This window comes from Varanus komodoensis, unplaced genomic scaffold (assembly GCF_004798865.1).
Source record: "Varanus komodoensis strain SLA01 unplaced genomic scaffold, ASM479886v1 scaffold18_3, whole genome shotgun sequence".
Lineage (NCBI taxonomy): Eukaryota > Metazoa > Chordata > Lepidosauria > Squamata > Varanidae > Varanus > Varanus komodoensis.
Genome location: NW_025335549.1, coordinates 4,177,848 through 4,198,956, shown reverse-complemented (window position 1 = coordinate 4,198,956; position 21,109 = coordinate 4,177,848).

Genomic DNA, 21,109 nt, shown 5'->3' with positions numbered 1-21,109 from the left:
ATTAATGATCTTCTAATAAAGTGACTTAAAAAAGTCCCATGAGACTTTTTTAAGTCACTTTATTAGAAGATCATTAATGTCAGTGTGGGAAAAGTTAAAGTCAAAATTGTATAATAAGTTACCAAGATGGCTTTCACCTATGGAAGCTTTTGTGTATCCAAATGTATTGAATTTTGAAGGGATCATAAGATATGATGATATTTTGGATAAGGATGGAGGCCTGAACCTAGCTCAAGAAATACAAGAACAGGAACTCAATATCTTGTGGTGGTATAAGGTACAGATGCAATCAAGATATGCTAAAGATTGTAAAATATGGGGGTTTTATAAAGACCAAACAGCCTTTGATCAAGTGATGTTAAAAACAGATGAGAAAATGATTAAAAGAATTTCTGAGTTCCTACTTGACAGGAAAATGGAAGGGGAACAGGTTAAGGAAACTATGATAACATGGGCACAAAATTTTGGATATAATATTGAATTAGAAAAGTGGCAAAAGTTATGGGAGAGAAATATTAAGGTAACTTTAGCAACTTTGTATAAAGAAAATTTATATAAAATGTTTTATGGATGGTATTTATCGCCAAATCGGTTAGCTAAAATGTTGCCAAATATGTCAAACAGATGTTGGAAATGTAAATATGATGTGGGTACTTTTTACCATATGTAGTAGACTTGTGAATATGTGAAAAAGTATTGGATTAAAACACATAAATGGCTTGAGGAAATGCTACAAAAACCCTTAGCTTTTAAACCTGAAATTTTCTTGTTAGGTATTGTACCGGAAAATATTAGCAAACAAGAAATGTATTTGATACTACATTTAATCACAGCAGCGAGGATTGCGCTTGTTCAATACTGGAAGATTGAGGAACTACCCACGGAGGAATTGATTTTAAAAAAGATTCTGGACTATGCAGAAATGGACAGATTGACTCTATTATTGAAGGAGAAAGAAGATACTGACTTCTATCAAACTTGGGACCTTTTTTACGAGTGGCTGGAGAAACGGGACTTGGCTTAGATTTAAAGATGTCTTTAAATTTTTATAAATCGATTTGAATATGATTATAGAATGTTTAAAAGATATGTTATAGGGGGCTGACCCAGTACATCTGATGTATTTGATGATTGATTTTTTTTAGTTTTTAGTTTAAAATCTTAATAAAAAATGTGCAAAAAAGGGGGAAAAAGACCAAGAACAAGGTAGTTTCCTGAGATTATTGCTTAGTGACAGGCAACCTGCTTTTCCTACAGAAAGTCCAAGGTTCAGCCCCTGGCATTGCCACATAGGGTCAGGAAAGGGAAGGCCACTGTCTAAATGTCTGGAGACTGCCCATCAATCGAGGGACTCCTATTTCTGTGGGGTTCGACAAGGATCTATCCCTGGTGCTCTGTGATGAAGCTCAGTGTCATGGATAGCTCTGATAAAACTCAAAAGAAGAGCTGCAGTGGATAAGCAGTCCTATTGACCCAGGACTCACCAGCCTCTCCTGGGTCATTCTGGGTGGTCAATATGAACATGTCCAAACTCAACCTAAGGTCCTCCTGGTCCTGGTCCTCCTCCTGAAGACCATTAGAGCCACCAGGGCGCTGCTTGCTCTTTCAGAGCAGTGAAGGATTTGGGGGTTCTGATTGAATGCAGTTGCATCAGTGCAAACGGTGGTGAGCGGAGAGGTCGGTGGGAAGGCATGACGGAAGGCTGCAGTCCTGTGCACCCATTGGGAAGTAAGCCCATTAACCACAGTGGGACCATTAACCACATTAACCATTAACCACAGTCTCAGTACGCATGCACTCTGCTGCTCTGTTTTATTATTTCATTATACTACAGCATTTCTGTTTTGCTCTTTAGCCAAAAAAGGCTCCCAGATTAGACTGTAAAAGGACTGATCACATGGCAGTCCTTTCCCTCCGGCTTCCAATCTAAATTTAAGACAGGATGCACAAGGAGAAAGGGATGAGGAAGGAGGATTCAGGTAACTACCATTTCCATGTTAAAAGAAAAGAAGAAAGCCTGTTTGAAGATACAGTACTGGCGATCATTCGGGTCTTCTTTCTGTCCTGCTTATGATACATTTGGTTTCAATGGCCTCTGTGAGAGCAAAAGGGCCCCGATCCATCTTTAATGATGCAACAGTGACAACATGTGAGAAAAACAATGAAATTAAAGGCCTATCTTTATGTTAAAAAAGATTTAAATAACCCACTGGGTTTTACAAGCCCCTGACAAGAAAGCTTTTATGCAGATTTCTTTGTTATTGCCTTCTTCTTATCCACACACCTCCCTCTCTAATAGCAAAGCTACTGATGCCTTTGACCTACCCGCTGAACTACTTCTAGCAATTGACTAGAAGTACAGATGATTCTGAAGGATAATTGCTTGTAGTCTGAAATGCAAAAGGTGAGAGAACAATGCTCTACATAACATCCTCATGGAACCCTGAGTTTTGGCTCCATTTCCCCAGCATCAAGTTCTGCTTCAGCTGCAGCAACGCAGCATTGTATTTAAAATGGCAGCTTGGCTGAAATTAGCCTAGTCAGAAATCACAGGAGCATCTTTTACATTAGAGCAGCCATCTGGCTGGGAGATAAAGTCCAACGTATCTGGAGGGTATCAACTTGGGGAAGGCTGCAATAGAAATACAAGAAATGTGAAGCTTTTTGGTGAAGGGCACAAGAAAACTCACTCCCTCTTCAGTCTTTCTATGCTGTCTGCGAAGGGTATCCCTCCAAAACTGCTCTGGCCCAAGTGTTCCATCCATCAGCATTCAATTGCCTCAAAACATCCAGCTGCCCTGGGAAAGAAAAGTGCTCCAGTGAGGCAATGCTGCTGCTTTGCATTAATGTCCGTCAGCAGGATGAAATCACAACTTCTGCACCTGCTTTGAACATAGAAACACTCTACACCAGGGGTCTCAAACTCAACTGACCTGGGGGCCTCTGGAAGTAGAGTCTGGATGAGGCTGGGCCGCATCAAGTATTCCACCACCGCGGTGGTGAGGGGCTGCTCATCCCGCTGCCGGCCCGGGCGCCGCCGGTGCTTTGAAGGCCACAGGGCCCCTCCCCCGTGCCCCGTCCGTCCCAGCAATTGGCCCGCGGGCCACGAGTTTGAGACCCCTGTTCTACATTAATTCAAGGGTCTAGCTCTCCAGATGTTTTGGACATCAACTGGGAGAAGCCCCAGCCAGAATGGCCAATGGTCAGGAACGCTGGCAGTTGAAGTCTAAAACACCTTCAGCGATGTGGAAACCAGTGTGTTCCACATGTGTTCTAGCCCATCAGGAAGTCCACCATCTGATCTAGGCAACAGCTAAGGTGAGGGGGCACAACACAGTGGAGCAGATTCACAACTGGAGTATCTTCCTTGAGCTGAAAGGGAGGAACTGGAACATAAACAGAGGAGCATACAGACAGGTTCCCCCAGTCAAAGACCTGGAGTAACTGCCACATGCATTAGAGTCCTTCTGGAAGCTCCCTTCCTTCAAGTGCTGCATCTAACAATTAGAAGGCAGGTGCCCTTTTTTGCTATCACTGACCTCTCCAGGGGAGTGAAGGTTCAAGGAGTGGGAACGGGAAGAAACCTCAGGGTCTCTTCTCCTCTAAATCAAGGGGCAGCGGCATCCCCAAGGGAGTCACACAAACAGACTCCAAAGCAAAAACTGAAATTGTGTCCACAGACAAACTGGAGGCCTGGCTTCAATTCAGGCAAACAGGAGCCAAGGCTCAGGAGCAAAAGATACTGTCGCGGGTGGATGGATGGATGGATGGATGGATGGATGGATGATGGACGGGTAAGGCAGAGCAGAAGAGTGTGCCTTGCCACTCAGTCAGCAAGCTGCTCAGAGGAAGGGACTAGCTGCAGAAGTGTTGCAAGGCCTGCCGTGTCCCCGCTGGCTTGTGGGGTCGGCCGACAGTGACAATGCAGCTCCATATTGCAGCCCGTGGGGCAGCCTCAGCTGACAGAACCAAGCTGGCCTGGCTGGCTGAAGGAACCCCGTGATGCAGACCCTGGTTCCAGGAGTACACTTGGTGCCTCGCATCAGGACTGGCAGATTTCGAGCTTTCGGGGTTGTCATGAACGCCTTTCCTTTGGTGTGCCCTGCAGGTTAGACCCCGTTTGGCCAGGCTGAAACCACACATGGTGCTGCAACTGCCTGTTTAACTGTTCTCCTGAAATATCTCAGGGAAATATCTTCAAGGCCAGAGTAAGATTCAGCTAATAGGACTGAATGATGATCCCCTGAATGAGGATTCCTGGGGAACTTCTGCCCTCCCTTTTGGGGTTTGGGAATGCTGTGCCAACCAGCCTGTTACCAGCACAGAAGGATCTTCCTTGAACTGATAGGGAGGAACTGGAACATAAACAGAGGAGTCCTCTAGCTACTCATTTCTCTTTGTTCTTGATGCTTCAACCTGCATTCATGCCTGTGACGTGTTGCATCCTGGATTAGAACCTGTCCTATTGCAAGACTCATGCTTAGGCAATGTACGTGGCTTGAGCCTTTCCTGACCTGTCTACCCAGACACTACGGTCAAGTTTTGTGGCCTTTCTCTGATGGCCACCTCCGAGGGAGGTTCAGATGGTGGCAACAAGAGGCTTTTCAGTGAGGGACCCCCAGTTATGGATCAAGCTCCCCCTTGAGGCCTACCTGGTGCCAGCCTGACTTATCTTTTTGGCACCAAGTAAAGATGGTCCTCCACCGCAGGGCATTTAATTAGTAAATGGGACCTGCTGGTTGTTAGACAGCATTTAAACAGGGTCTTTTTAATGTCTAATGTTGTTTTTTCTGTTTTATTTGGCTTTAAATTTTGTACTGCTAACTTTTGTGATGTTTTAATTGGAATATTTTATATTGTTTTTAAACATGATGCTGTGAACTGCTAAGCTGTTGGACAGTATGGAAAATGAATGCAAAAATAAAGAAAGGGAAGGTTTTGCTGACATTTGTTATTTTTTGATTGAAGTGTCATTTCTGAAGTTTGCTCTGGTTCTTTTATGCTCTTCATTCCCTTCACCCTCTCCCCACCCTCTAAATACACTCAACCCCAATCTGAAGAACTGTGCACACTTTCTTTGGAGTAAGATTTACTCCTAAATCTCGGACCCTTTGCCTGGTCAATTGGGATCATTTAGCATTTCAGATCTTGGGAAGCTGGAAACAGTGAGGCTTGGGAACAGGGTGTGGTGAGCGAACCCCATTCCTTAAGCCTCAAGAGTGCCCTGCAAAGTCCAAGAGTTCTCTGGCACAGGCCAAGGTGGTAGCCCTTCTTGGCCATTGTTTGCCCATGGGGCTTGGGCAGCATCTCCCTTGCTCTTGTTTGGACTCTTGGCTCCACAGCCAGGGCCAGATGTGACACAGCGTCTCAGGATGTGGAGTCAGTTCTCCCCTACAGCCCATGAACCATATGCCAACTTATACACAAATCGACCTGTGAGTTGCTAGAGATCGGGTAACACAATACTTTCAAACCAGCCAGCAGAGCTGCATGGCCAAAAAGAGACTCAACAATACTTCCATTTTAGAGAAGAGCAACGCTGAAGCTGAGAGAGTGACGAAGCTAGCTATGCATGAAATTTTTGGCTTCCATTCCAGTTTCACCGGTGCTTGATAGAGGGAGTCAGAAACCCTTGGAAAACTACTGAAAACTATTTAGAAATCCCAATCACTACTGCTTGGGAGGAGTTAACCTGGAGCATGCCTGAGCTCCATCGCTTCGCACACTTGAAGGCTGGGGTGGAGACAGGTGTTCCCAGTGGCAGCTGGAACTATATTCTCCACACCCTGCAGGATTCAACCTTCGTCCTCTCCCATGACTTGGGAAACAGGTGCCTCTTAAAGAAGGAAAAACGGCTTTATCTGCAATAGGTAATGCAAGGAGGGTGGGTAACAGGTTTCTGCTTTTTAACAGTAGCTTCCAAAGACCTTCCAGTAGGATTGATGCTCCACAGAGAGAATAGTTGATTGCGGAAAACAGGGAGAAAGCTGGAGAAGATTGCAAAGCAAGGGGTGAGCAGGGAGGGGGTTCCGCTGTTTTCTTGCAGGCAAATGCTCTTGTCAGGCTTCAGATTCCATCTTTGGGAAACACATTTGTTCCCATTGCAGTGGCAGAGCAAGAATCTTAAGGCACATTTAATGAACACTGCAGAGCAGCTGGCAGAAAGCTCTGCTAGTTAAACAGTGACATCTACAGCCACGTTTCAGGGAAAGGAATGGATTTCTCTGCAGTGCGGGAACCAGAGGCAGCCAGTCTTCCCTGAGAACATAACGCACCCAGACTGAAATAGCCCTGTGCCCCGGTTGCCTCCAAGTGGAATCTGAGTGACCGTGCACCTTGGCATGGAAGGGGGACTGTCCAGCTCATGAGAGGTCTAAGCTAGCCAGCATTCAGACGTTCATTGTGTACTATTTAAGAAGAGTCGTGCAGGCATCACCTAAAGAGAGGGTCTGGACTGACATGTAGTTTGCATGTGCTGGTTTCCATGTATAGCCGCAAACTTGGAAATAATGGCTATAATTTCCATATAAATACACAGGGGAAGGCTGTGACCAGATGACTTTTATGTCTGCCCTTTCTGTTACCCAGCTGCTCAGTGTTAATGGACAACCTCAGGCTTCTTTTTCAGGGGAAACCAGACTTGGAGGGGAAGGGTCCTCAGACAGAGGATGGCATCAAATCCAAGTTTGCTCTCTGATGACCTTTCAAACAGAGGATGGTCCCCTGCAAAACAGGACCCTTTGAACCACGAAGTATCTCAGCACCATTCCTGTTCCAGGGATTGTTGTTGTTAGTCGCGAAGTCGCGTCCGACCCATCGCGACCCATGGACAACACTCCTCCAGACCTTCCTGTCCTCCACCATCCCCTGGAGTCCACTCAAGCTCACACCCACTGCCCCAGTGACTCCATCCAGCCACCTCATCCTCTGCCGCCCCCTTCTTCTTTTGCCATCTATTGTTCCCAGCATCAGGCTCTTCTCCAGGGAGTCCTTCCTTCTCATTAGGTGGCCAAAGTATTTGAGTCTCATCTTCACTATCTGGCCTTCTAAAGAGCAGTCAGGCTTGATCTCCTCTAGGACTGATCAGTTTGATTGTCTTGTGGTCCAAGGGACTCGCAGGAGTCTCCTCCAGCACCACAATTCAAAGGCCTCAATCCTTTGGCGCTCAGCCTTCCTTACGGTCCAGTTTTCACAGCCATACATTTTATTTATTTATTTTATTTATTAAAACATTTCTATGCCACCCCATTCGCCGAAGCCATTGCAACTGGGAAAACCATAGCCTTGACTATACGCACTTTTGATGACAGGGTGATGTCTCTGCTTTTTAGTATGTTGTCTAGATTTGCCATAGCTTTCCTCCCCAGGAACAAGCGTCATTTAATTTCTTGGCTGCAGTCCCCATCTGCGGTGATCTTGGAGCCCAGGAAAATAAAATCTGTCACTACCTCCATTTCTTCCCCATCTATTTGCCAGAAAGTGAGAGGATCGGATGCCATGATCTTAGTTTTCTTAATGTTGAATTTCAAGCCAACTTTTGCTCTGTCCTCCTTCACCTGCATCAAGAGGCTCTTTAGTTCCTCTTCACTTTCTGCCATGAGAGTGGTATCATCTGCATATCTGAGGCTGTTGATATTTCTCCCAGCAACCTTAATTCCAACTGGTGATTTATCTAGCCCCACCTTTCTCATGATGTGCTCTGCATATAACTTAAATAGGCAGGGCGACAGTATACAGCCTTGCCATCAGTGGCTCCGTGTCCAGTTCTCACTGTTGCTTCTTGACCCGCATATAGGCTTCTCAAGAGACAAATAAGATGGTCAGGTACTCCCATCTCTATTTGAAATGTATGGTTTGGTCTCCCCCAGATGTGCTGCAAGGATTATAAAGGAAGAATAAGAAATGAGAAGGAAGGCAGAAGCACGTGCTGATCACCAGTGAAAGGAGCAAAGCTCCAGCTGGCCTAATCGTGGCCTCCCCGCCCCCTCAAGATGGGCAATTGGTGCATCTCTGGATGGCTCAGTGCTCCATGAATCTGGGGCACCTGCCACCAAGAACCAGGGTCGCCTTTGCAGGTCCTTGCAGGGAACAGCTGAGAGACAATCATGCAGTGCAACCGACACAAAAGGCCTCTCTGCACAATTCTAATGGTATTGTTTGTGGTGTGATTTGAATGGCTGTTGGTTTTATATCATTTCTATCAGGTATGTATAAATATATAAATGACTTTGTTAAGCACAGAAGCTCTGGGATGCAGTAGAACATTTCTGTCCCCCAAGTCTTCAGAGACCTGTGGCATTCTGATTGGCTCCCACTCCAGTTGGCTTTCCAGTTGGCTGCAGGTCCCCCGTCCCCCTTGTAAGCCTGGCAGGATCTTTGCTCTCCCTTCATTGAAAGCCACCCCTCTGAATCCCCTCCTTCAAGTCCTATTTGAACATCCCCCTTGATCACTCATATCTGCTCTTCCTCCATGATTTTTTTAAGGAAACAGATGAAAACAAATTTCCTGGCTAATTATACTGCTTCTAGCAGACGGTGGAACTTTTCATCATACTGGTAATTAGACCAGTAACTGCATTTAGGGAGAAGAAGTTTAACTTTAATAACTCACAGGGTAAGGAAGCACATATTGCCAATGAGTATAAATGACAGCTACAATTGCTGTGCTACTGTAACAGAACACTTGCTTTGCATATAGAGAATCTCAGGTTCAGACCCAGCTTCTCCAGGCAGAGCTGGAAAGACCTGTGCCCAGAGTTCTGGAGGTGCAGCTACCAGTTGGTACAGGTAATACTGAACTCAGTGGAAGAGTCTGTTCCTGATTACTGTATTGTTGTTTTTATTCTCACTCTGTTTGTAGGAGGTTGTCGCTTTTGCGTATATCTCAGCATTAGGTAAATGAACTGTGTTCTTTGTCCTGGGGTTGTTTTTTTTATCAAGAGATGCTGTGTCCTCTCTTCTCTCTTTTCCCTCTTTTAGTTAAAAAAGCTATCTCATTCTACCACCTCAGGGATCTCGACACATTTTCTCCAAGGCATTATATTACATCAAAGCACTGCAGTGGGTTAACCTTTAAGCAAACAGTGTGTTCCTTCCATGTGTAGTTTGGAATCAAACATATTCTGACCTCTCTCGACTGCTCCAAATCCAATCCAAGTTCACTTTGACTGTACATGTTCTGCTTTATACTGCTTTTTGGTATATCTGCAATAAAACATGTACTGCTTTTACACCAGTTTAACTGTCATGATTTTTCCTGGCAGTTAGTTTGATGGAGGTATTAATCACATGAAACCTTAATGGAGCAATCCCATGCATGCTTGCTCAGAAATAAATCCCCCAGAATTGCACGCATATAGGATTGCATTCATAAAGTTGGCCCCTCCCAACTTTACTATTCTAGGAGTCTTCCTTTTTCACAGCAGCTGTGCTCAACTGCCTGCCTCAACCCCAAGATCCCTTTCTTGATTCATAGCTCAGGTTCCATCAGCTTATACTTGTAGCTGGATTTTTTTGCCCCACCCCAAGATGCATTACCTTAGAGTGACTTACACTGAACTTCACTGGACATTTTGATGTGAATTCTCCCAGCTTGGAGAGATCCTTTTGAAGTTCCTTGCAATTTCTTTTACTTTTAACCACTCTAAAACATTTGGCTACTTCGCATTCTATTCTATTCTGTTGAAATTATACTCATCATTACTAATTTTACATTGATGGAAAGATTGATAGACAATAGACTAGAAGACTGAAATCAGCATGTAAACATGTTTCAGAATTTTTTATCCTCCTTTGTCCTCTTCTTTTGTGTTTTGCCAAGATTGTCTTAGTTTAATCCTTACACCTCTCCAAGTGTGTGATTCTATGCATGCTGAAAGAGGAAAAATAACCCCACGACTTCAAGAATAGCTGGCCAGAGCATTCTGGGGGTTATAAACCCCTTTTCTGGCTCAGCGTGCATAGACTCATGCCTCCACTCAGCTTGTCTCCCTTGTTGCAGATGAGGAAATGAGTCCCTGAAAAAGTGGCTTACCTGAGGTTACCTAGGTGAGCCTTGAGATTCAGATGAGAGCCTTTGTGATTCATGGCTCTGCCTTGTCAGCCACTACAAAATGCCAGCTCTGTAGCTTCATATTCAACTGCGAAAATAGGAAATTCTATGTGGCCTTCAACAAAGCCGCCATGCGGTTTTCTTCTGCTTCTCCAGAACGCCCAACTCTCCCGTTTATTTTCTGTCCCTCAAAATACAATATCCCTCTTTTGTCCTTCTTTTGCTTTTCAAAATCTTGAGAGATGTCCTTTAAGGAGATGTTCCTTTTGAAAACACACACACACACACTGACACATTTGTTAGTTCGTCCACACATGTGCTGGAGTTCTTCCAGCGACGTCCCCTTTGCAAAAGTCCAGAAGCAGCTTCTTGACGCTACAGCACATGCATGCAACATTCACACATAAAGCGCATGCTTGAAGGCTTTCCCCCTGCCTCCCCCCCTGCAATGAAAGCCTGTCAGAACAAATTCTGTTCTTCAAAACCCAGCACAGATCGGGTCAGGGGTGGCCTGAAGGTGGCTGTCCAGGTGTCTCAGAAGACTATGGCAGCCTGGCCAATGCTCAGGGATGCTGAAATTGAAGTCCGGTTCCCAGCCCAGGGTTTATTTCCAAAGACCCAAGGGCAAGCAGACCAAGAAGATCCATCTGCAATGTGTATCCCATTGCTCAGACAGTGCTCCTTGTAAAAATCAGCGTAATCCAATTATGTGAGAATACGGCCATTTGCTGTTCACCTTTGTGTTCACGGTCATCTGTTCCACCCCCACCTTGCGGGATGGTCTGCCTTGCTCAGCCATATCACTGGGTGAGCAAAGATTCATCTAGGATACTACCATCCTTGTAACCTATAAAAAGCCTGTAGCAATGGAAGAAGTGAGGTGAAAACACAGCATTCCATTAAAATTCTGCCTCAGTTCCAGTAAATCCACAGACCACTTCTGTGCTCAAGGATAATGAGTTCTTTGGGGAATAAAAATGACCAAACATTTTGCATTGTTTAATGGTGCAGATACATGGCTAGCAACAATGTTGTTGATTGATGTTTCCTGCTGTGTTCAGATCATTCTTTGGTGGGGAAGGGAAATAATAACACATTTGTGCTAAGATCTTAAACTGTAGAGGCTAGGATGGTTTCTTTCTCTTTGCTGAGCTTGTGTTAAGGCCTTGAAGCAAACCTGTTTATCTCTTCTGAAGAACAACCATAAGAGAGAGAGAGAGAGAATGAGAATGAGAATGAGAATGAGAATGAGAATGAGAATGAGAATGAGAATGAGAGAGAGAGAGAGAGAGAGAGAGAGAGAGAGAGAGAGGGAGAGGGAGAGAGAGAGAGGGAGAGCGCCTTTCCTACAGTACATTGGAACAACAATGGGAGGTACCATTTTCCAGTTTTCCCAACTTTCCACTTCTTCTTTGGCTCCTTCACTATGGTGTAATGGAGGGTTCAGGGGAGGTTAATACGCTGAGAGATGGAGTTACGTGCTCGCGTCTGCCCCCTGTGATGGGGGGGCCACGTCAAGGAATGGAAGGCATAGACTTCTTCCTCCAGGCACTAGAGGGTGCACTAAAGGAAGGGGTGTGTCTAGACGTGTTGGCAGGCATTATGGGATGCTTTGGGATGCACCGTGGCAAGGGTTGCACCTAAGGGACGTAGCAGATGCTCAGACATGTGTCCAACTCTGGCATCTGTATGAGTTTGTTTCAAGACTGTGTCGGATCAAGGGCCATTCCTCCCCATGCAAAGTCAAATTTGTCCAAAGATAGCTTCACCTCCTGGCTGAGCTATGCCCATCTCTGGACAGAGGTAGCCTGGTTTCAGCCATCTGTGCTCTGGTCGTCTCTAGATTACATTACGGCAATGCACTCAGTGCGGGGCTGCCCTTGAGGACCGCCCAGAAGCTGCAGCTTGTAATAACCAGGACCAGATGGCCTGAGTGCACAGCATCCTCTCTGGCCCATCGCACTGCCTGCTGATAAGCTTCCAAACCCAGTGCAAGGGGCTGGTTTTAAGTCATGGCTCCCTGCACGGCCAGGGGCTGGTATGCCTCCCCCAGCTGCAATCCACCTGTGCACTGCACTCGACACCTGAGGCCTCCCATGTAGCGCCAGCTCTAAGGGAGGCTCAGGGGGTGGTAACAAAAAGGAAGGGCTTCTCAGGGTGGCCCTCCACTGAAGAAGGAGCTTTTGGCCCTGGCCTCTTGGCAGAGCAGCAGAGGCACAGGCTGGGAGAGGGCTGAGTGGCCAGGGGAGTGGGCAGGGGAGGCAGGAGCTGGGCAGGGGAGCAGAGGGCCAGGAGCAGCGGAGAGGAGGGGGCGGGGCCAGGAGGAAGCAGGGGTGGGGCCACCAGCCTGAGGGACTGACGAGGCCATGCTCAGCCACTGCCACCCTTTTGGCTCTGGCCTCTTGGCAGAGCAGCAGAGCAGCAGAGGCAGAGGCTGGGAGAGAGGCTGAGTGGCCAGGGGAGTGGCGAAGGCAAGGCAGGGGCTGGGCAGGGGAGCAGAGGGCCAGGAGCAGCAGAGAGGAAGGGCGTCCTCCCTTGGCTGTGGCCCTTGGCTGCGGCCCGGGCTGTCCAGAGACTCCCTTCCCTGAGACACAGAGGTTTGATTGTTTGTTTGTTTGTTTTTGCTTGTGCTGTGCTGTGCTTTGCTTTGTTTTTCTTCCAATTTAGGGTGTTTTTATTTATCCTTGTGTGTGTGTGTGTGTGCAAGTGGGTTTTAGTCTGGGAGAACTGGGCGAGTGAGAGGAACTGCAGGACAGACAAGGCAGGGGACCAAGGTCAGGTCTCGGAAGGGATACCGATGGCAGACCAGGAGATGGCCTTGGCGGGAGCCACCGGTGTTGCTGTCTGCTGCGAGAGCTGCGACATGTTCGCCCTTCTCCCCTAGGAGAGGCAGGGATACACTTGCCCTCGGTGCAAGATGGTGACCCTGCTAGAGGAGGAGGTGAGGTGCCTGAGGGCCGAGAGAGCTCTCCAGGCCCCCCCGGAGCAGCCCCCCTCTGGACAGAGGGTTGAGGGAGAGGCCACGGGAGGAGCAGCTGTGGAGACATGGAGGTATGTCACCCACAGGAGGAGGAGGCCAGCACGGCCTCCTCCTCCTCCTAGCACCGATCTGGAGCTGGGAAACAGGTTCTCTCCACTTGGGGAGGCTGGGGCTGATGAGGCCTCGGGGGACCAGCAGGACCCCCAACCTGGGACATCAGGCAGCAAGGGGGCTGCTGCAGGAGAGGTGAGGGCCAGGGCCAGGGTGGTGCCCACCACCACCAGGAAGACACAGCGGCGGGTGATTGCTGCAGGGGACTCCCTGCTGAGGAGCACTGAGGCCACGGTGTGCCGCCCCAACCTGGAGACAAGACAGGTTTGCTGCCTGCCAGGCGCACGCATCCGGCATGTGAAGGACAGAGTGGAGCGTCTTCTTCTCTCCGGGGGTCACCAGCCGCTCCTGGTGATCCATGTGGGCACAAACTATGTGGCCAGGCAGGGTGTGGTTGGGACCACCAGGGACTTCGAGGCCTTGGGGAAGAAACTCAGGGAGCTGAAGGCCCAAGTGGCCTTCTCGTCAATCTTACCTGTCCGGGGATTTGGGCCAGGAAGGGACAGGAGGGTCTCCGAGGTGAATGACTGGCTTAGGGTGTGGTGCCAGAAGGAACGCTTTGGGTTCCTCGACCACGGCACTCGTTTTCTTGCCAATGGACTTCTGGCAAGGGACAGGTTATACCTCACGAGGATGGGGAAAAGGTCCTTTGGAGATGCTCTAGCGAGCTTCATCCAGAAGACTTTAAACTGAGCCGGGGAGAGGGGGTTTCAGGCCGCCCAGTATCGTGTCTGCACTGGACAAGTGTGGGGGGAGGATCAGGGCTCTGGGAGCAGGGTTTTACAGATACTGCAGGGACTGACAGGACTCCTACAGAGAGGGGCCAGGTATCAGGGTGGAGGGGAGGAAGGAGGAGGCTGGGATCTCCAAGGAAAGGAAGCGGTGGGAAGGAGTTGAGGTGCATGTACACCAATGCTAGGAGCATGGGTAATAAGCAGGAAGAGCATGAAGTTCTCCTGGGAATAGGAGGGTATGATCTGGTGGGAATCACAGAAACTTGGTGGGATGAAAGGCAAGTCTGGAATGTGAACATAGAAGGGTATCACCTTTTTAGAAAGGACAGGAAGGGAAAGAGAGGTGGGGGTGTGGCTTTATATGTCAGGGAAGGGATAGGATGCAGTGAGATAGAATGCAGCACAGATGGGGATTTGGTAGAGACAGTCTGGGTGAAACTTAGGGGTTTTGACAGGGAAAGAGACCTGACAGTGGGGGTATGTTATCGCCCTCCAGGTCAACTTGAGACCCTGGATGATGTCCTGACAGGCCAGATTCTAAGGATATCTTGGGGGAGAGACACAGTAATTATGGGAGATTTCAATCTCCCGGATATTAGTTCGGAGACTCATTTGGCGGTGACAGCCAGGTCACGTTGCTTCCTAGAAGCTATAGAGGGAGGGTTTTTCACACAGAGGGTCTGAGAGGTGACGAGGGGGTGAAACATCCTTGACTTGGTCTTGACCAATAGGGAGGAGCTGGTAGATGAAGTACAGATTAGGGGAGCTCTGGATGCGAGTGATCACTCCATCCTTTGCTTCGAGATCAGGGGACTGGGGACGTGCAGCAGGTCGAGCACTAGAAGCTGGGACTTCAAGAGGGCCAACTTTGGCCAACTGAAGGCCAGACTGGGGAATGTCTCCTGGGACAGGTTACTGGAAGGTAAGCGAGTTGAGGAGGGGTGGATAGCACTCCAAAGGGAGGTTTTGGAGGCGCAAGCCTTGACGATACTGCTAGTCAGTAAGGTGGGGAGGCGGAGGAGAGTGCCGCCATGGATGCGAAAGGAGGTGGTTAAAGGGACATGGTGGGCATGTCGTGAGCGGAACCGGCTGGTGCCAGAGGTCAGACTAGATGGCCCAGGAGACCCCTTCTGACTCGCTCTGTTTCTATGTTTCTAAGAATGATCACCTCACTGAGATCCTCCAGCTGCCAATTTAACCATCCTTTTGCTAATAAGTTAAGAGAGCCTTCTGCACAGAGGCGTTTGGAGACTTCTGAAGTTATCTCATGGCTTCATAGAGGCACCATCCTATTCCCACAAGGCATAAGGAGGGGGCACCCATCTTGATCTCCTCCTCAAGCAGCAAATCAGCTTTGGCCAGTCTTGGCTCCCATCTGCCCCAGCCAGCATGACTAAGGGCCAGGAATTATGGGAGTCATCCTTCGAAACGTTCAAAGGGCATCATGTTGAGGAGAGCTGTTCTCTAAACTAGACACACACACACACACACACACACACACACACAGAGGGAGGGAGGGAGGGAGGGAGAGAGGGAGGGAGGTGTAAGAGATCAAGCCCACAGAGGCTACAACACTCAAGAAATATTGGGAGAGAAATCCTCAGTCCTTTGTGTGGCTTTTTTTTCAAGCACTGGCTTTTTCAACAGCAACGGTAGCAATCATAACGTCAGCAAGCACATTAAACCACCACTGTAACTTGCCAGCAGAGAAATAATACATTTATTAAAATTTGACAGGACTGTCAATCTCCTACTGTTATTCTAATTGTGTTTATTAATGATGGAGTTTTGTAAAGGGAACAGAAAATCTAGTTTGGCAAATGTTCCACAGAATGCCTTTTCCAGAGGGACGAGGGAATAAGAAAAATGGTGCAATTTTCCCCGGTACTGATTCTCAGTGGCAAAAAGGTGATACATGGAAAGAACGATGGGATTCCAATAACCCAGTCCTTCTGAACTAGCTTGATGGGTGCAGATCATCAAGCAGAGCTGCAGCCGTATGCCCCAGCCATAACAAATAGTCAGAACGCACAGTGCTTCCTCTTCTTTGACACCATGATCTGCAGCAAGCACTCAGAGTTTAGAAATTCATTTCAGCAGCTCTGGAAGGACAGCTAATGGGAGTTTAAGTGCAATTCAGGTTCAATTGTGCACCTGTTAAAAGAGAGCAGATACTACAACTCCCAGCATTCCCCAGCCCGTATGCACAGAAGTGAAATTCAGCAATGGAGCACAGTGTTACATTGGTGGGTTTAAAGGTTCGGTGGTGATACTACATATCTCGGGGTTCCTGGAAAATACTGGCGACTCTCCCTTGTTTTTCATTGGCCCCAATATGGTCCCAATCCTACATATGTTTGCTGTTAGAGATAGCGATCTCTTCAGGGGTTATCTTTCCTTTCCAACTGCCTTCAGAGAGCCTGTTTAACTCAATATATACCATTGATACAACGGCTATTCTTTGGAATAATCTTATGTATGTTGTGTTCTGTCCCTGCAGACAATCACAAAAAAAGCTTCTAATGCATGTTATCCTTTCTAAATTGTTGCTGTGTTCTTAAATAGAGCATTTATTTATTGCTTGCTGAAGTTAAGCAGGTCCAAATTAATAGGGTGTGGGGGGACTTCGCTTGGGTTTCATTTTGTTCCACTCCTATCTCATGTTTGTCAGTTGCCTCTCAGTGACACAATCCTAATGCTTTTTTATTGTAAAGGACACCCAGCTGAATGTGCTATAAATACACATTAAAGATTTTCTGCCCCAAGGACAATGTTTTACATAATTCACTCATTCAGAAACTGGGGACAATATTTCTTTCAGTCCAATTTCCTCCCGAATTTTAAAGACTGACTATCATAGAATGAAAGGGAGGTTGTGTGCAACAACTGTACATTGGGGTCAGGCATGGCAATAACTGCCTATTTCTGGGATCACATCCCAGAATTTCACTGCAAAGCACTAGGAGCTTCTCTACCCAAAGCATGCCATGATCCCTCATTCACAGACATATAGAGGGCATTTTCACAATGTCTTTGTCCTCCAGGGCCTCTCCCCAGCTTTCTAGCCTTTTTTGTGGCCTTTTATTTACAGCAAGTAAAGTCCCGTATTTTTCTAGATAACCCCATGTTTCACTATAGAAGCAATGTGCATTTTCACATTTCTACTCTATTCTATAGTACCACCTTGTGTTGTGCAGTCAAACTTGCAGGAAAATATTTGCAGTGAAGAACAAACTGTGCATTAGGGAAGGTCTAATCCCCTCATAAAAAATGGAAGCAGCAGCCCTGGTAAAATCCCAGGTCACGTGCCTCATGTAGAGAAGACCTGAAGCCCCCCAACGATTTTGGTCCTCCCACCACCTCCTTCATCATTTGCATGGTTCCAGATTTCTCTGCAGACATCTACCAGGAGCCCTGGCACAGACATCGCAAAACTCGTTTGTTTTGAACACAAGAGTCTTTTAGTGCTATATCTTTGCAAGTGTCCCCCAGCATCAGGTAAGGTTATAGTGCCTAGTTAAACCATGGAATTTGCTGCCACTGGAGGCGGTGATGGCCACCAATCTGGATGGTTTAAAAGGCGATTGGACAGATTCATGGAGGAAGAGGGGGCAAATCAGTGGCTACAAGCCTTGCTGGCTGTGTGCTCCCTCCTTCACCAGAGGTGGCCTGCCTGCATGCACCAGATGCTGAGGAGCTTGGGCAGGTGGGGTCTTTTCCCCACCCTGCTCAAGGGATCCTGTGGGCAGCTGGTTTGTCACCCTGTGTATGGAGTGCTGACCAGATGGACCTTTGGTCTGATCCAGCAGGGCTCTTCTCATGTTCTTGTAAACATGCACACAGAGAAAGAGAGACAAACAGTAAGAGAGAGTTGATCAGGAAAGTTTATCCAACTATATTGCATGGGTTTAGGGACCAGGATAAATCATGAGTCCTCCAAGTAGCCTGTGAGCAAAATTGAAACTTAGATGTTTGTTACAGGTTTGCCTTCAGCTTCCTGTGTTTTGGCTAACTGATAATGATTTTCATAGCTCCTGCTGCTTTCCCTTTGCTCATGCTGCTTCAAGATCTCATTTTTTGTTTAAGATCAATGTGTTATTTGAATTGTGTGTTGTTAGCTACCTTGTGCTGGTGTCATGGAAGGCTTAGAGGATACTAGTTGTGATGCTAGACAGAAAAATTATTGCCTTCCTTAAATAAGAACAGGAACAAGAAAAGGAACAGGAAGCTACATCCACTGCCACATGGTAACTAAACTGTCTAATGCACTGTCCACACAATATTTCATAAGAAAGGCAGGATATTATTTTGAAATGAATAAAGGTAACTGTAAAATGAGTTGGCTGTCTCAGGTAGCAATTTGGCTGACATAATAAGTGGAGGTACCAATGGTCTGCTTATTGGCTAGTTGGTTAATTGTGAGGTTAATTAATTATTGGAAGTAAAAGAGGCACCACTTGGATTTTCCTCATTGGGTGCTAATTGTCTTGGGCTTGTCTTGGGACGACTTAGCAAAAGCATGACCAGAAATACATAGAATTTCTTTCATGGCATGGAGTCCTGATGGGGGTAGGGCACACACCAGATCTTCACCTGCTGCTCTGGGGAGCCCGTCTTCTGCTCCAGGCAGCAACTCAGGCGAGAAGGCATGACATGAAGTAACTCGTAAGAGCAGACATGTTTAGAACCACAGCCAATTCTGCAAATTGGAGCCAGGGGTCAGAGTAGAGGCCAGGGAGTCCCTTCTGATTTGCTCTGTTTTCTATGTTTCTGTGTTAATTGCGCAGTCATCAGCCAGAAATCAGTAGTGTATCTGAGAGTTGAGCAAGTTCAGGACCATGGATAGCTCCTATAAAGCTCCAAAGAAGCGCTACAATGGCTGCAGAAGCCCACGGCAGGCGGAGGTTCTTCACGCCTGAATGAAGGCACGCACCAGGAGTCCTTATCTTGAGACACAAGCTGCAAGATCTCCTGTCACCCGGCCTTTTCCAGCTTCATTTTTGTTGGCCAGGTATGCTGTTGGTTATGTCTTTAGATCACACAGAAAGTGAAACACGTTAGAATTTTACATTGCATTTTCTTGTGCTTTTAATTACATTTTTGTCTTGCACAGCACTTTGACCAATTTCTGAGATAAGCAATATATAAATGTATCCCATAGATAAATGAAACCTGGAGCCAGGATGGCTGGCTGTACCTTTCTGGGTCACTGTAGCTCCAGAAGGCTGCAGGCCACCAAAAAAACCTCCTTGTGTTACTTTCCAGCGCTGCTTTCCCTGTGACAGGGGAATACAAATTAGAAGATGTGATAAATAACCTTTCCTCTGCCTAGCACCCCCAATGCACCAATTTCTTCTTTGACATGTCAACCTTCTGACACAAAATAAATTAAATTCCTTCCATGGTACAATCCAACAACACCTACCCCCCACCCCACCCCCAAACATGCTATTTGCAAGGAAAGCATTTTCTAAAAAGCACAGGAATAAAAACACTCTCTCGGGTGATGCAGACCATATTTCACTGTGCCATCAGGATTGCGGTGACATGCTTCTCAGCCTGGGAGTGCACTCTCCCCAAACAGCTCTGCAACGATGGCCTTTTGCAGAATGAGGTACAAAACCTTTTGCTCTCGCGCGCTCTCTTTACTTCCTTTTCAAAATAAACTATAAACTTGCCAAAATCCCCCTTGAAGGTCATTGTGAATAATTACCTCTCTCTGAACAGGGGGGAGAAAAGCATACACAGCTCCCTCCTTTGGGTGTCTTGGAACTGCGGCTGGTTTTTTACAGGGTGGGGAAAAACACCCAAAGATTGACAGACTCATTTTTGATCTTGTCATTTTCTTGCTACACTGACATGATAAATTGCTGTACCTGGGTGACCATGCAAAAGTAAGCTTTTAACTTTCATGTGTGTGCAACCCAAGCAAGCAGCAAGAGTGCAGGCTTCTCTTTAGCTGAGGACTGCTCTGCCATCGTTAAGTGTACATTGCAGACAAATGGACACTTGGTCTAATCCTGTAAGACTGTATTAGTGTAGCCACCCCTAACATGAGGAAGAGTGAGGTGGCGGCCACCACTGCCTTTAAGCACTTTCAGCACTCCTATAAGCTGCATGCCTATTTCTTACCTGCAGTTCTTTCTTACAACTGCTTAAGTTGTTAGAGTCAGTGCAGCAAAGGGCCACAAGGTTGGTGGCTGGATTGCAGGGGAAGCCATATGAGGCAAGACTGAGGGAACGGGGTCTCTTCAGCCTGGAGGAGACTCAGAGGGGATCTGTTGGCGACATACAGGTATGTGAGGGGATGTCACATGGAGATGGGTAGAGACCTGTTCTCCCCTGCAGAGGAAGGCAGGACGCGCTCCAACAGAGCAAAGCTCAGGGAGCCAAGGTTCCATTTGGATGCCAGGAAGCACTTCCTGACAGTCAGGACCCCGAGGGTGTGGAATGGGCTTCCACGGGAGGTCGTTGAGGCCCCATTGGTGCTGGTGTTCAAGGATAGGCTGGACGCCCACATGGTGGGCATGTCGTGAGTGGAGCCGGCTGGAGCCAGGGGTCAGACTAGATGGACCTGGAGGCCCCTTCTGACTCACTCTGTTTCTATGTTTCTAAGTGAATGTCTCTTTCTCCTCTTTTCTCCAATATTGTAAAACAACCCTTCCCTACAAATTAAAATGATCACTGAAATGGAATTAGCTGATGAACCCGGCACCCTCCGCGGGAGCCAGGAAGGTTGCTGGCCACTGGGCTCCGACGGCTCTAGCACCACCATCCCGTCCTCCAGACATCATGTCGTTCCACTGCTCTGTCGTGTCTCAAGTGTGACTTTGACAACTGTGTCCCTTCGGTTCTTTAATCAGTGGTGATGGATTCATTGAGGCTGAGCTGAGCCTGCTGTACCCTGTCAGTGTCTTGTCGTCTGATCGCCAGGCTGCAGAGGTTCTGCTGGCACTCTAGGGAGGAGGCTCCACAGACTGCCAGTGCTGCTCATTTTCACTGCGACCATCAATTAACTGTTGCTCTAATGGCCGAATGGAGTGGGGAGCACCGGACTAATTTTGTCAGCCTCTGCCAGGCCATCATGTGGATAATGCATATGCCCATTTTAATTAAGTGTTCGATGATGAATTAAGGACAATTAGAGCAGGTAAATTTGGTTCTGATTGGCTGGGGATTCTGGCTAGGGGGAGAAGAGCAGTTGGGGGGAAACTGGTGGTGATAGGATTCAAA